At 49.2% G+C, this 13,895-nt stretch overlaps 2 long non-coding RNA genes across 3 annotated transcripts in view; one reads left to right on the top strand and one right to left on the bottom strand.

The window, feature by feature from the left end:
• LOC141576217 (uncharacterized) overlaps positions 1-13,895 on the bottom strand; it is a 120,215-nt gene that overhangs the window by 61,715 nt on the left and 44,605 nt on the right. The window lies entirely within an intron of this gene.
• The window catches only part of LOC123618181 (uncharacterized), a 538,073-nt gene that overhangs the window by 500,063 nt on the left and 24,115 nt on the right, over positions 1-13,895 (top strand). The window contains exon 8 of one of the 2 annotated variants that reach the window (XR_012504507.1): positions 721-2,120. The exons of the other annotated variant lie outside the window; for it this stretch is intronic. This is a non-coding gene — a long non-coding RNA (uncharacterized LOC123618181). Of the gene's footprint in view, positions 1-720; positions 2,121-13,895 lie in introns of those variants that run through there. 2 annotated transcript variants of the gene reach the window in all.

Here is a 13,895-nt window from a genome sequence, read left to right as displayed (position 1 = left end):
AGAGAGGGACGGAGGCAGATCCGGAGGAGACAAGTTCTCAGATACAAGAATTCACTCCGAGAAAGAGAGAGAGAGAGAGGAGGGTCGCAAATACAAGCATTCATTCCGAGGGAGGGAGAGGGGGTGAGAGAGAGAAAGAGAGAGAGGGGGAGAGAGAGAGAGAGAGAGAGAGAGAGAGAGAGAGAGAGAGAGAGAGAAAAGAGATAGAGACGGAGGAGACAGGCTCTCCGATACAAGAATTCACCCCGAGAAAGAGAAAGAGAAAGAGAGAAAGGAGCGTCCAAGATAAGAGAATTCACTCCGAGAAGGACAGAGAGAGAGAGAGGAGGGTCGCAGATACAAGCATTCACTCTGAGAGAGGAAGACGAGAGGAGAGACAGAGACAGAGAGACGAGGGTCGAAGATACAAGCATTCACTGCGAGAGAGAGAAAGGAAAAGAGAGAGAGAGAAAGAGAGAGACGGAGGAGACAGTTTCTTAGATTCAAGAATTCACTCCTAGAAAGAGAGGAGGGTTGCAGATACAAGCATTCATTCCGTGAGAGCGTGAGAGCAAGAGAGAGAGAGACAGAGAGAGAGAGAGAAACGAGGGTCGGAGATAGAAGCATTCACTTCAAGAGACAGACAGACAGAGAGAGGAGAGAGAGAAAGAGAGTGACAGAGATGAGGGTAAGAGCTACAAGCATTCATTCCGAGAGACAGATAGACAGAGAGAGAGGAAGGTCGCAGATACAAGCATTCACTGCGAGAGACAGAGAGAGGGAAGAGAGAGGAGAGGGAGAGAGAGAGGAGAGAAGAGGGAGATGAGGAGAGAAGAGGGAGATGAGGAGGTGAGCGCGGAGATGTTGTCAGATACAAGCATTCATTCCGAGAGCGAGACCGAGAGAGCGAGAGAGCGAGAGAGCGAGAGAGGGAGAGAAAAGAGATAGAGACGGAGGAGACAGGTTCTCAGATACAAGAATTCACCCCGAGAAAGAGAAAGAGAGAAAGGAGCGTGCAAGATTACAGAATTCACTCCTAGAGAGAGAGAGAAGACACGAGATACTCTGATAGAAAAATTCATTTCGAGAGAGAGAGAGAGGGACGGAGGGAGATCCGGAGGAGACAAGTTCTCAGATACAAGAATTCACTCCGAGAAAGAGAGAGAGAGAGAGGAGGGTCTCAAATACAAGCATTCATTCCGAGGGAGGGAGAGGGGGTGAGAGCGAGAAAGACAGAGAGGGGGGGAGAGAGAGAGAGAGAGAGAGAGAGAGAAAAGAGATAGAGACGGAGGAGACAGGCTCTCCGATACAAGAATTCACCCCGAGAAGGACAGAGAGAGAGAGAGGAGGGTCGCAGATACAAGCATTCACTCTGAGAGAGGAAGACGAGAGGAGAGACAGAGACAGAGAGAAACGAGGGTCGAAGATACAAGCATTCACTGCGAGAGAGAGAAAGGAAAAGAGAGAGAGAGAAAGAGAGAGACGGAGGAGACAGTTTCTTAGATTCAAGAATTCACTCCTAGAAAGAGAGGAGGGTTGCAGATACAAGCATTCATTCCGTGAGAGCGTGAGAGCAAGAGAGAGAGAGAGAGAGAGAGAGAAGACAGAGGAAAGAGACAGAGAGAGAGAGAGAAACGAGGGTCGGAGATAGAAGCATTCACTTCAAGAGACAGACAGACAGAGAGAGGAGAGAGAGAAAGAGAGTGACAGAGATGAGGGTAAGAGCTACAAGCATTCATTCCGAGAGACAGAGACAGATAGACAGAGAGAGAGGAAGGTCGCAGATACAAGCATTCACTGCGAGAGACAGAGAGAGGGAAGAGAGAGGAGAGGGAGAGAGAGAGGAGAGAAGAGGGAGATGAGGAGAGAAGAGGGAGATGAGGAGGTGAGCGCGGAGATGTTGTCAGATACAAGCATTCATTCAGAGAGCGAGACCGAGAGACCGAGAGAGCGAGAGAGCGAGAGAGGGAGAGAGGGAGAGAAAAGAGATAGAGACGGAGGAGACAGGTTCTCAGATACAAGAATTCACCCCGAGAAAGAGAAAGAGAGAAAGGAGCGTGCAAGATTACAGAATTCACTCCTAGAAAGAGAGAGAAGACACGAGATACTCTGATAGAAAAGTTCATTCCGAGAGGGAGGGAGGGAGGGAGGGAGGGAGGGAGGGAGAGAGAGAGAGAGAGAGGGAGAGAGAGAGGGAGGGAGGGAGAGGGAGGGAGGGAGGGAGGGAGAGGGAGGGAGGGAGATCCGGAGGAGACAAGTTCTCAGATACAAGAATTCACTCCGACAAAGAGAGAGAGAGCAGGGTCGCAGAACAAGAATTCACTTCGAGACACAGAGAGAGGAGGGTCGCAGATACAAGCATTCACTGCGAGAAAGAGAGAGAGAGGGACACAGAGAAAGAGAGAGAGAGAGGCGTGTCACAGATAGAAGCATTCATTCCGAGAGAGGGAGACCGGGTGAGCGAGGGGGGGCGGAGAGAGGGAGAGAGAAGACAGGAGAGAGAGAGAGAGGAGAGAAGAGGGAGATGAGGAGGTTAGCGGGGAGAAGTTTTCAGATACAAGCATTCATTCCGAGAGAGAAAGAGGAGGGTCGCAGATACAAGAATTCACTGCAAGAGAGGGAGAGGAGTGGAGAGAAAGACAGAGAGAGAGAGAGAGAGAGAGAGAGAGAGAGAAAAGAGAGAGAGATGGAGGAGACAGGTTCTCAGATACAAGAATTCACCCCGAGAAAGAGAGAGAGATAGAGAAAGGAGCATGCAAGATTACAGAATTCACTCCTAGAGAGAAAGAGAAGACACGAGATACTCTGATAGAAAAATTCATTCCGAGAGAGAGAGAGAGGGACGGAGGGAGGGAGATCCGGAGGAGACAAGTTCTCAGATACAAGAATTCACTCCGAGAAAGAGAGAGAGAGAGAGAGAGAGAGAGAAAAGAGATAGAGACGGAGGAGACAGGTTCTCCGATACAAGAATTCACCCCGAGAAAGAGAAAGAGAGAAAGGAGAGTCCAAGGTAACAGAATTCACTCTGAGAAGGACAGAGAGAGAGAGAGGAGGGTCGCAGATACAAGCATTCACTCTGAGAGAGGAAGACGAGAGGAGAGACAGAGACAGAGAGAGACGAGGGTCGAAGATACAAGCATTCACTGCGAGAGAGAGAAAGGAAAAGAGAGAGAGAGAAAGAGAGAGACGGAGGAGACAGGTTCTTAGATTCAAGAATTCACCCGGAGAAAGAGAGAGAGGGAAAGGAGCGTCCAAGATAACGGAATTCACTCCTAGAGAGAGACAGAGAGAAAGAAGACAGCAGATACTCTGATAGAAAAATTCATTCCGAGAGAGAGAGTGAGAGAGAGAAGGGTCGCAGATAGAAGCATTCATTCTGAGAGAGGGAGAGAGGGTGAGAGAGGGCGGGCGGAGAGAGAGAGAGAAGACAGGAGATACTATGATAGAAAAATTCATTCCGATAAAGAGAGAGAGAGGAGGGTCGCAGATATAAGCATTCACTGCGAGAAAGAGAGAGAGAGAGACACAGAGAAAGAGAGACGGAGGAGACAGGTTCTCAGATACAAGAATTCACACCGAGAAAGAGAGAGAGAGAGAGACAGGAGATACTCTAATACAAGAATTCACTCCTAGAGAGAGAGAGAAAGAGAGAGAGAGAGACGGAGGAGACAGGTTCTCAGATACAAGAATTCACTCGTAGAAAGAGAGGAGGGTCACAGATAGAAGCATTAGGTAAGAGAGAGGGGGGGGCGGGTCGTAGATAGAAGCATTCATTCTGAGAGAGGGAGGGGGGGCGGAGAGAGAGAGAGAGAAGACAGGAGATAGTATAATACAAAAATTCATTCCGAGAGAGACAGAGAGAGAGAGAGAGAGAGAGAGAGGAAGGTCGCAGATAGAAGCATTCACTTCGAGAGACAGGAGAGACAGAGAGAGGAGAGAAGAGGGAGATGAGGAGGTGAGCGGGGAGAAGTTTTCAGATACAAGCATTCATTCCGAGAGCGAGACCGAGAGAGAGAGAGAGAGAGAGACAGAGACAGAGAGAGAGACAGAGACAGAGACAGAGAAAAGAGATAGAGACGGAGGAGACAGGTTCTCAGATACAAGAATTCACCCCGAGAAACAGAAAGAGAGAAAGGAGCGTGCAAGATTACAGAATTCACTCCTAGAAAGAGAGAGAAGACACGAGATACTCTGATAGAAAAATTCATTCCGAGAGAGAGAGAGAGAGAGAGAGAGAGAGAGAGAGAGAGAGAGAGTGAGAGAGAGAGAGAGAGAGAGAGAGAGACATCCGGAGGAGACAAGTTCTCAGATACAAGAATTCACTCCGACAAAGAGAGAGAGAGAATGAAAGAAAGAGAGAGAGCAGGGTCGCAGAACAAGAATTCAGTTCGAGACACAGAGAGAGGAGGGTCGCAGATACAAGCATTCACTGCGAGAAAGAGAGAGAAAGAGAGAGAGAGGGACACAGAGAAAGAGAGAGAGAGAGGCGCGTCACAGATAGAAGCATTCATTCCGAGAGAGGGAGACCGGGTGAGCGAGGGGGGAGCGGAGAGAGAGAGAGAGAAGACAGGAGAGAGAGAGAGAGGAGCGAAGAGGGAGATGAGGAGGTGTGCTCAGAGATGTTCTCAGATACAAGCATTCATTCCGAGAGCAAGACCGAGAGACAGAGAGAGAGAGAGAGAGAGAGAGGAGAGAGACAGAGACGAGGGTAAGAGCTACAAGCATTCATTCCGAGAGACAGAGACAGATAGACAGAGAGAGAAGAAGGTCGCAGATACAAGCATTCACTGCGAGAGACAGAGAGAGGGAAGAGAGAGGAGAGGGAGAGAGAGAGGAGAGAAGAGGGAGATGAGGAGAGAAGAGGGAGATGAGGAGATGAGCGCGGAGATGTTGTCAGATACAAGCATTCATTCCGAGAGCGAGACCGAGAGACCGAGAGAGCGAGAGAGCGAGAGAGGGAGAGAGGGAGAGAAAAGAGATAGAGACGGAGGAGACAGGTTCTCAGATACAAGAATTCACCCCGAGAAAGAGAAAGAGAGAAAGGAGCGTGCAAGATTACAGAATTCACTCCTAGAAAGAGAGAGAAGACACGAGATACTCTGATAGAAAAGTTCATTCCGAGAGGGAGGGAGGGAGGGAGGGAGGGAGGGAGAGAGAGAGAGAGAGAGGGAGAGAGAGAGAGAGAGAGAGAGGGAGAGAGAGAGGGAGGGAGGGAGAGGGAGGGAGGGAGGGAGATCCGGAGGAGACAAGTTCTCAGATACAAGAATTCACTCCGACAAAGAGAGAGAGAGCAGGGTCGCAGAACAAGAATTCACTTCGAGACACAGAGACAGGAGGGTCGCAGATACAAGCATTCACTGCGAGAAAGAGAGAGAGAGGGACACAGAGAAAGAGAGAGAGAGAGGCGGGTCACAGATAGAAGCATTCATTCCGAGAGAGGGAGACCGGGTGAGCGAGGGGGGGCGGAGAGAGGGAGAGAGAAGACAGGAGAGAGAGAGAGAGGAGAGAAGAGGGAGATGAGGAGGTTAGCGGGGAGAAGTTTTCAGATACAAGCATTCATTCCGAGAGAGAAAGAGGAGGGTCGCAGATACAAGAATTCACTGCAAGAGAGGGAGAGGAGTGGAGAGAAAGACAGAGAGAGAGAGAGAGAGAGAGAGAGAAAAGAGAGAGAGATGGAGGAGACAGGTTCTCAGATACAAGAATTCACCCCGAGAAAGAGAGAGAGATAGAGAAAGGAGCATGCAAGATTACAGAATTCACTCCTAGAGAGAAAGAGAAGACACGAGATACTCTGATAGAAAAATTCATTCCGAGAGAGAGAGAGAGGGACGGAGGGAGGGAGATCCGGAGGAGACAAGTTCTCAGATACAAGAATTCACTCCGAGAAAGAGAGAGAGAGAGAGAGAGAGAGAAAAGAGATAGAGACGGAGGAGACAGGTTCTCCGATACAAGAATTCACCCCGAGAAAGAGAAAGAGAGAAAGGAGAGTCCAAGGTAACAGAATTCACTCCGAGAAGGACAGAGAGAGAGAGAGGAGGGTCGCAGATACAAGCATTCACTCTGAGAGAGGAAGACGAGAGGAGAGACAGAGACAGAGAGAGACGAGGGTCGAAGATACAAGCATTCACTGCGAGAGAGAGAAAGGAAAACAGAGAGAGAGAGAGAAAGAGAGAGACGGAGGAGACAGTTTCTTAGATTCAAGAATTCACTCCTAGAAAGAGAGGAGGGTTGCAGATACAAGCATTCATTCCGTGAGAGCGTGAGAGCAAGAGAGAGAGAGAGAGAGAGAGAGAGAGAGAGAGAAGACAGAGGAGAGAGACAGAGAGAGAGAGAGAAACGAGGGTCGGAGATAGAAGCATTCACTTCAAGAGACAGACAGACAGAGAGAGGAGAGAGAGAAAGAGAGTGACAGAGATGAGGGTAAGAGCTACAAGCATTCACTGCGAGAGACAGAGAGAGGGAAGAGAGAGGAGAGGGAGAGAGAGAGGAGAGAAGAGGGAGATGAGGAGAGAAGAGGGAGATGAGGAGATGAGCGCGGAGATGTTGTCAGATACAAGCATTCATTCCGAGAGCGAGACCGAGAGAGCGAGAGAGCGAGAGAGCGAGAGAGCGAGAGAAAAGAGATAGAGACGGAGGAGACAGGTTCTCAGATACAAGAATTCACCCCGAGAAAGAGAAAGACAGAAAGGAGCGTGCAAGATTACAGAATTCAATCCTAGAAAGAGAGAGAAGACACGAGATACTCTGATAGAAAAATTCATTCCGATAAAGAGAGAGAGAGGAGGGTCGCAGATATAAGCATTCACTGCGAGAAAGAGAGAGAGAGAGACACAGAGAAAGAGAGACGGAGGAGACAGGTTCTCAGATACAAGAATTCACACCGAGAAAGAGAGAGAGAGAGAGACAGGAGATACTCTAATACAAGAATTCACTCCTAGAGAGAGAGAGAAAGAGAGAGAGAGAGACGGAGGAGACAGGTTCTCAGATACAAGAATTCACTCGTAGAAAGAGAGGAGGGTCACAGATAGAAGCATTAGGTAAGAGAGAGGGGGGGGCGGGTCGTAGATAGAAGCATTCATTCTGAGAGAGGGAGGGGGGGCGGAGAGAGAGAGAGAGAAGACAGGAGATAGTATAATACAAAAATTCATTCCGAGAGAGACAGAGAGAGAGAGAGAGAGAGAGAGAGAGAGAGGAAGGTCGCAGATACAAGCATTCACTGCGAGAGACAGAGAGAGGGAAGAGAGAGGAGAGGGAGAGAGAGAGGAGAGAAGAGGGAGATGAGGAGAGAAGAGGGAGATGAGGAGATGAGCGCGGAGATGTTGTCAGATACAAGCATTCATTCCGAGAGCGAGACCGAGAGAGCGAGAGAGCGAGAGAAAAGAGATAGAGACGGAGGAGACAGGTTCTCAGATACAAGAATTCACCCCGAGAAAGAGAAAGACAGAAAGGAGCGGTGCAAGATTACAGAATTCAATCCTAGAAAGAGAGAGAAGACACGAGATACTCTGATAGAAAAATTCATTCCGAGAGGGGGAGAGAGAGAGAGAGAGAGAGAGAGAGAGAGAGAGAGAGAGAGAGAGAGGGAGGGACATCCGGAGGAGACAAGTTCTCAGATACAAGAATTCAATCCGACAAAGAGAGAGAGAGAATGAAAGAGAGAGAGAGAGCAGGGTCGCAGAACAAGAATTCACTTCGAGACACAGAGAGAGGAGGGTCGCAGATACAAGCATTCACTGCGAGAAAGAGAGAGAGAGGGACACAGAGAAAGAGAGAGAGAGAGGCGGGTCACAGATAGAAGCATTCATTCCGAGAGAGGGAGACCGGGGTGAGCGAGGGGGGGCGGAGAGAGAGAGCGAGAAGACAGGAGAGAGAGAGAGAGGAGAGAAGAGGGAGATGAGGAGGTTTAGCGGGGAGAAGTTCTCAGATACAAGCATTCATTCCGAGAGAGAAAGAGGAGGGTCGCAGATACAAGAATTCACTGCAAGAGAGGGAGAGGAGTGGAGAGAAAGACAGAGAGAGAGAGAGAGAGAGAGAGAGAGAGAGAGAGAGAGAGAGAGAGAGAGGGAGAGAGAAAAGAGAGAGAGATGGAGGAGACAGGTTCTCAGATACAAGAAATTCCCCCGAGAAAGAGAGAGAGATAGAGAAAGGAGCATGCAAGATTACAGAATTCGCTCCTAGAGAGAGAGAGAAGACACGAGATACTCTGATAGAAAAATTCATTCCGAGAGAGAGAGAGAGGGACGGAGGCAGATCCGGAGGAGACAAGTTCTCAGATACAAGATTCACTCTGAGAAAGAGAGAGAGAGAGAGGAGGGTCGCAAATACAAGCATTCATTCCGAGGGAGGGAGAGGGGGTGAGAGAGAGAAAGAGAGAGAGGGGGAGAGAGATGAGAGAGAGAGAGAGAGAGAGAGAGAGAGAGAGAGAGAGAGAAAAGACATAGAGACGAGGAGACAGGCTCTCCCGATACAAGAATTCACCCCGAGAAAGAGAAAGAGAAAGAGGAGAAAGGAGCGTCCAAGATAAGAGAATTCACTCCGAGAAGGACAGAGAGAGAGAGAGGAGGGTCGCAGATACAAGCATTCACTCTGAGAGAGGAAGACGAGAGGAGAGACCAGAGACAGAGAGACGAGGGTCGAAGATACAAGCATTCACTGCGAGAGAGAGAAAGGAAAAGAGAGAGAGAGAAAGAGAGAGACGGAGGAGATAGTTTCTTAGATTCAAGAATTCACTCCTAGAAAGAGAGGAGGGTTGCAGATACAAGCATTCATTCCGTGAGAGCGTGAGAGCAAGAGAGAGAGAGAGAGAGAGAGAGAGAGAGAGAGAGACAGAGGAGAGAGACAGAGAGAGAGAGAGAAACGAGGGTCGGAGATAGAAGCATTCACTTCAAGAGACAGACAGGACAGAGAGAGGAGAGAGAGAAAGAGAGTGACAGAGATGAGGGTAAGAGCTACAAGCATTCATTCCGAGAGGACAGATAGACAGAGAGAGAGGAAGGTCGCAGATACAAGCATTCACTGCGAGAGACAGAGAGAGGGAAGAGAGAGGAGAGGGAGAGAGAGAGGAGAGAAGAGGGAGATGAGGAGAGAAGAGGGAGATGAGGAGGTGAGCGCGGAGATGTTGTCAGATACAAGCATTCATTCCGAGACCGAGACCGAGAGACCGAGAGAGCGAGAGAGCGAGAGAGGGAGAGGAAAAGAGATAGAGACGGAGGAGACAGGTTCTCAGATACAAGAATTCACCCCGAGAAAGAGAAAGAGAGAAAGGAGCGTGCAAGATTACAGAATTCACTCCTAGAAAGAGAGAGAAGACACGAGATACTCTGATAGAAAAGTTCATTCCGAGAGGGAGAGAGAGAGAGAGAGAGAGAGAGAAAAGAGATAGAGACGGAGGAGACAGGTTCTCCGATACAAGAATTCACCCCGAGAAAGAGAAAGAGAGAAAGGAGAGTCCAAGGTAACAGAATTCACTCCGAGAAGGACAGAGAGAGAGAGAGGAGGGTCGCAGATACAAGCATTCACTCTGAGAGAGGAAGACGAGAGGAGAGAGAGACAGAGACAGAGAGAGACGGGTCACAGATAGAAGCATTCATTCCGAGAGAGGGAGACCGGGTGAGCGAGGAGGGGCGGAGAGAGAGAGAGAGAGACAGGAGAGAGAGAGAGAGGAGAGAAGAGAGGAGATGAGGAGGTTAGCGGGGAGAAGTTTTCAGATACAAGCATTCATTCCGAGAGAGAAAGAGGAGGGTCGCAGATACAAGAATTCACTGCAAGACTGGGAGAGGAGTGGAGAGAAAGACAGAGAGAGAGAGAGAGAGAGAGAGAGAAAAGAGAGAGAGATGGAGGAGACAGGTTCTCAGATACAAGAATTCACCCCGAGAAAGAGAGAGAGATAGAGAAAGGAGCATGCAAGATTACAGAATTCACTCCTAGAGAGAGAGAGAAGACACGAGATACTCTGATAGAAAAATTCATTTCGAGAGAGAGAGAGAGGGACGGAGGGAGATCCGGAGGAGACAAGTTCTCAGATACAAGAATTCACTCCGAGAAAGAGAGGAGAGAGAGAGGAGGGTCTCAAATACAAGCATTCATTCCGAGGGAGGGAGAGGGGGTGAGAGCGAGAAAGACAGAGAGGGGGGGGAGAGAGAGAGAGAGAGAGAGAGAGAGAAGAGAGAGAGAGAGAGAGAGAAAAGAGATAGAGACGGAGGAGACAGGCTCTCCGATACAAGAATTCACCCCGAGAAGGACAGAGAGAGAGAGAGGAGGGTCGCAGATACAAGCATTCACTCTGAGAGAGGAAGACGAGAGGAGAGACAGAGACAGAGAGAAACGAGGTCGAAGATACAAGCATTCACTGCGAGAGAGAGAAAGGAAAAGAGAGAGAGAGAAAGAGAGAGACGGAGGAGACAGTTTCTTAGATTCAAGAATTCACTCCTAGAAAGAGAGGAGGGTTGCAGATACAAGCATTCATTCCGTGAGAGCGTGAGAGCAAGAGAGAGAGAGAGAGAGAGAGAGAGGAGAGAGAGAGAGAGAGAGAGAAGACAGAGGAAAGAGACAGAGAGAGAGAGAGAAACGAGGGTCGGAGATAGAAGCATTCCCTTCAAGAGACAGACAGACAGAGAGAGGAGAGAGAGAAAGAGAGTGACAGAGATGAGGGTAAGAGCTACAAGCATTCATTCCGAGAGACAGATAGACAGAGAGAGAGGAAGGTCGCAGATACAAGCATTCACTGCGAGAGACAGAGAGAGGGAAGAGAGAGGAGAGGGGAGAGAGAGAGGAGAGAAGAGGGAGATGAGGAGAGAAGAGGGAGATGAGGAGGTGAGCGCGGAGATGTTGTCAGATACAAGCATTTCATTCCGAGAGCGAGACCGAGAGACCGAGAGAGCGAGAGAGCGAGAGAGGGAGAGAAAAGAGATAGAGACGGAGGAGACAGGTTCTCAGATACAAGAATTCACCCCGAGAAAGAGAAAGAGAGAAAGGAGCGTGCAAGATTACAGAATTCACTCTAGAAAGAGAGAGAAGACACGAGATACTCTGATAGAAAAGTTCATTCCGAGAGGGAGAGAGAGAGAGAGAGAGAGAGAGAGAGAGAGAAAAGAGATAGAGACGGAGGAGACAGGTTCTCCGATACAAGAATTCACCCCCGAGAAAGAGAAAGAGAGAAAGGAGAGTCCAAGGTAACAGAATTCACTCCGAGAAGGACAGAGAGAGAGAGAGGAGGGTCGCAGATACAAGCATTCACTCTGAGAGAGGAAGACGAGAGGAGAGAGAGACAGAGACAGAGAGAGACGGGTCACAGATAGAAGCATTCATTCCGAGAGAGGGGAGACCGGGTGAGCGAGGGGGTGGCGGAGATGAGAGAGAGAGGAAGACAGGAGAGAGAGAGAGAGGAGAGAAGAGGGAGATGAGGAGGTTAGCGGGGGAGAAGTTTTTCAGATACAAGCATTCATTCGAGAGAGAAAGAGGAGGGTCGCAGATACAAGAATTCACTGCAAGACAGGGAGAGGAGTGGAGAGAAAGACAGAGAGAGAGAGAGAGAGAGAGAGAGAGAAAAGAGAGAGAGATGGAGGAGACAGGTTCTCAGATACAAGAATTCACCCCGAGAAAGAGAGAGAGATAGAGAAAGGAGCATGCAAGATTACAGATTCACTCCTAGAGAGAGAGAGAAGACAAGAGATACTCTGATAGAAAAATTCATTTCGAGAGAGAGAGAGAGGGACGGAGGGAGATCCGGAGGAGACAAGTTCTCAGATACAAGAATCACTCCGAGAAAGAGAGAGAGAGAGAGGAGGGTCTCAAATACAAGCATTCATTCCGAGGGAGGGAAGAGGGGGTGAGAGCGAGAAAGACAAGAGAGGGGGGGAGAGAGAGAGAAGAGAGAGAGAGAGAGAGAGAGAGAGAGAGAAAAGAGATAGAGACGAGGAGACAGGCTCTCCGATACAAGAATTCACCCCGAGAAGGACAGAGAGAGAGAGAGGAGGGTCGCAGATACAAGCATTCACTCTGAGAGAGGAAGACGAGAGGAGAGACAGAGACAGAGAGAAACGAGGGGTCGAAGATACAAGCATTCACTGCGAGAGAGAGAAAGGAAAAGAGAGAGAGAGAAAGAGAGAGACGGAGGAGACAGTTTCTTAGATTCAAGAATTCACTCCTAGAAAGAGAGGAGGGTTGCAGATACAAGCATTCATTCCGTGAGAGCGTGAGAGCAAGAGAGAGAGAGAGAGAGAGAGAGAGAGAGAGAGAAGACAGAGGAAAGAGACAGAGAGAGAGAGAGAAACGAGGGTCGGAGATAGAAGCATTCACTTCAAGAGACAGACAGACAGAGAGAGGAGAGAGAGAAAGAGAGTGACAGAGATGAGGGTAAGAGCTACAAGCATTCATTCCGAGAGACAGAGACAGATTAGACAGAGAGAGAGGAAGGTCGCAGATACAAGCATTCACTGCGAGAGACAGAGAGAGGGAAGAGAGAGGAGAGGAGAGAGAGAGGAGAGAAGAGGGAGATGAGGAGAGAAGAGGGAGATGAGGAGGTGAGCGCGGAGATGTTGTCAGATACAAGCATTCATTCAGAGAGCGAGACCGAGAGACCGAGAGAGCGAGAGAGCGAGAGAGGGAGAGAGGGAGAGAAAAGAGATAGAGACGGAGGAGACAGGTTCTCAGATACAAGAATTCACCCCGAGAAAGAGAAAGAGAGAAAGGAGCGTGCAAGATTACAGAATTCACTCCTAGAAAGAGAGAGAAGACACGAGATACTCTGATAGAAAAGTTCATTCCGAGAGGGAGGGAGGGAGGGAGGGAGGGAGGGAGAGAGAGAGAGAGAGAGAGAGAGAGAGAGGGAGAGAGAGAGGGAGGGAGGAGAGGGAGGGGAGGGAGGGAGATCCGGGAGGAGACAAGTTCTCAGATACAAGAATTCACTCGACAAAGAGAGAGAGAGCAGGGTCGCAGAACAAGAATTCACTTCGAGACACAGAGAGAGGAGGGTCGCAGATACAAGCATTCACTGCGAGAAAGAGAGAGAGAGGGAACACAGAGAAAGAGAGAGAGAGAGGCGTGTCACAGATAGAAGCATTCATTCCGAGAGAGGGAGACCGGGTGAGCGAGGGGGGGCGGAGAGAGGGAGAGAGAAGACAGGAGAGAGAGAGAGAGGAGAGAAGAGGGAGATGAGGAGGTTAGCGGGGAGAAGTTTTCAGATACAAGCATTCATTCCGAGAGAGAAAGAGGAGGGTCGCAGATACAAGAATTCACTGCCAAGAGAGGGAGAGGAGTGGAGAGAAAGACAGGAGAGAGAGAGAGAGAGAGGAGAGGAGAGAGAGAGAGAGAGAGAAAAGAGAGAGAGAGTGGAGGAGACAGGTTCTCAGATACAAGAATTCACCCCGAGAAAGAGAGAGAGATAGAGAAAGGAGCATGCAAGATTACAGAATTCACTCCTAGAGAGAAAGAGAAGACACGAGATACTCTGATAGAAAAATTCATTCCGAGAGAGAGAGAGAGGGACGGAGGAGGGAGATCCGGAGGAGACAAGTTCTCAGATACAAGAATTCACTCCGAGAAAGAGAGAGAGAGAGAGGAGGGTCGCAAACACAAGCATTCATTCCGAGGGAGGGAGAGGGGGTGAGAGAGAGAAAGAGAGAGAGGGGGAGAGAGAGAGGAGAGAGAGAGAGAGAGAGAGAGAGAGAGAGAGAGAGAGAGAGAGAGAGAGAGAGAGAGAGAGAAAAGAGATAGAGACGGAGGGAGACAGGTTCTCAGATACAAGAATTCACCCCGAGAAAGGGAAAGAGAGAAAGGAGCGTGCAAGATTACAGAATTCACTCCTAGAGAGAGAGAAGACACGAGATACTCTGATAGAAAAATTCATTCCGAGAGAGAGAGAGAGAGAGAGAGAGAGAAGAGAAGAGAAGAATAGAAAGAGAAAGAGAAAGAGAAAG

This window comes from Camelus bactrianus, chromosome X, assembly GCF_048773025.1.
Source record: "Camelus bactrianus isolate YW-2024 breed Bactrian camel chromosome X, ASM4877302v1, whole genome shotgun sequence".
Taxonomy (NCBI): Eukaryota; Metazoa; Chordata; class Mammalia; order Artiodactyla; family Camelidae; genus Camelus; species Camelus bactrianus.
The sequence above is the reverse complement of the archived record's forward strand: the minus strand, read 5'-3'. Positions and strand labels throughout refer to the sequence as shown.